This window comes from Urocitellus parryii, chromosome 5, assembly GCF_045843805.1.
Source record: "Urocitellus parryii isolate mUroPar1 chromosome 5, mUroPar1.hap1, whole genome shotgun sequence".
Classification (NCBI taxonomy): domain Eukaryota; kingdom Metazoa; phylum Chordata; class Mammalia; order Rodentia; family Sciuridae; genus Urocitellus; species Urocitellus parryii.
Genome location: NC_135535.1, coordinates 173,446,311 through 173,448,558, shown reverse-complemented (window position 1 = coordinate 173,448,558; position 2,248 = coordinate 173,446,311).

Here is a 2,248-nt window from a genome sequence, read left to right as displayed (position 1 = left end):
TCCTAAGCGGGGTACACATTCAAACTGATTGGTTTGGGCCCTGTGAGGAACTGCACAGGGCCCTAGGCTAAATGGCCAGTAGGGCTTTGTTTTAACTATCTCAGGAATCTGGGTGTAACAGAGGAACTCAATAATACCTTATCTTTTACATTTTAATTCAAGCCTTCCAGCTTAGAAACTTTACCCTTTCACTATCTCCTTCCTCCTAGACACCAGGGCTACCTATTCAGTCCTCAAGGAGTTCTGGGGGCCTACTACTTGTTCTATGACCTCTATTTTCCAGTAGAGGCCAAACCTTATCAGCCCTTGTAAACACCTACCTTATTTGCACCTTTGGCTCTCTAGTTTTCACCCACTCAGTTTGGTCATCTACAATGCCCTGTTTCCCTTATGGGAATGGACAGACTGCCACTCCCCTGATCCTTGCCCTTACCTTAGACCATCCCCTATTCCATCTGCCAGTGCCTCCCCATTACCCCCATCCAAGGTGGACCCTACTGTCTGGGATGTGTCAAGTTCTTCCATGCCTCACTCCAGGAGCTCATTCACATCCATCTCAAACCCCCCTTCCATTTTCTGGCCCAATCACAAGCCCCACTCACCCTCCTTGCTGCTGCTGTCCCTCTCTTTTTGCAGAGCAGCCGTGTCAGTCTCCTGACAATAAACCGTTCTTATTCCAGGTGTGTGTGATTAGTCCTGCGCCACTTTTTTTCCATGGATGCCAGTGATTCCATCACGTTCTCCTCTCAGCTTTGCTCTCCCCTCCAGGGTTTTGAGCTGTTTGGGATCCTGGACTGAAAGTCAAGGACAATGACCATACTTCTTCCATTGTTATGCCAGATTCCTGGGACCCCACTAGACCTCCAGGAGCCAAATCTGGTGCAATTATACAAGAGTCTTTATTGCAAGCTTGAGCCTGGTCTCACAACCATTTCCCATGCAGTGGTCCCAGTCCTTTGTTCAGTGAGATTTTATAGGTTTTGGGGGGATACTCTATGTATCACAATATCACACAGCAAATCATTCCATACCATGGGAAAGTCAAACAACAACTCTTAACATTGATTAGCACATTCACTGGCAGGTACAAGTTGGGTAAGGGTGATTGGTTAGTACAAGAGGGGGATTTGTTTGATCCGATTGGTTTAGGCCATGAGGGGTGTACGTGCTAAACTACATGGTTTCCCAATGTAGATCAACCACCATAAACTACTGGGGGGTCATCTGGCATCTCAGGTATTTTCCCTGTCTCATGCTGATTGGTGGTTGCTAGGGGGTTGCTATGGGTCCTCACCTAGCCTAACTGAGTCAGGGACACCAGGCACCACAGACCTCTCCTATTATTTGTAGACAAACAACTCAGCAGAGTGGGTATGTGCTTAGGAGTGCTCTGTGGGTTTTTCCCAGGACAAGGGTCACGCCCCCTTCCTTAGGACAGGCCTTAAGGTAGAAGCTGCTACTATTTATTTTTAAAAATGGTGTCACATCAGTTTCTTACCATTCACCTAGTTCTCTTCTTCTTCATCTACAATCTGGCCTCATTTGGGTAAGTGACTTCACCCTTCCACTCCCTCATCCTCACAAGTCTCTCACCCATCCCTTCCCCTTGGCAAGTTCACTCTCCGGGTCTTGGTTCTCAGAAAGCCCTGGCCAGGCAACCAAGACTCTCTACGGATGAAGCTTGGGACTCCCTTCTCTCAGGCCCAGATTCCAACTTGTCATGGGGGAACTTCCAAATCCCATTGACTCACTAGGCTGCCTCCTTGCCCACTAAGCCCCACTCCCTTTGATTCCTGCTCCTCTTACTCCTCTGCCCAGCTTCTGTCCCGTCCGGCAGGACACATCAACGTGGGCAGCAAACCTAGATGGGGAGGAATGAAGGGACAAGAGACAGGAAAGGTGACAGCAAGACAAAAGTTCTGATCAAGCTGCAAACTTTTATTGTTCACACAGGGGTATTTATATGCTGGGGATGGGGAAGCTCTCTAATCAGCAATTGCTGGATGTGGGTGGGTATTCATATGCTAGGGATGGGGAAGGTCTCCGCAATTGCTGGATGTGGATGGGTATTCATATGCTGGGGATGGGGAAGGTCTCCGCAATTGCTGGATGTGGGTGGTAAAACTGCCAGCTGCAAGATGTCTGATGATCCTGATAACAGCAGGATGTTCCAGGGAGATAGGTAGCTGCAGGATGCCTTCTGGGCAGGATGTCTCCCAGGGGGCTGTCAGGCTAATCTTTGAAGGAG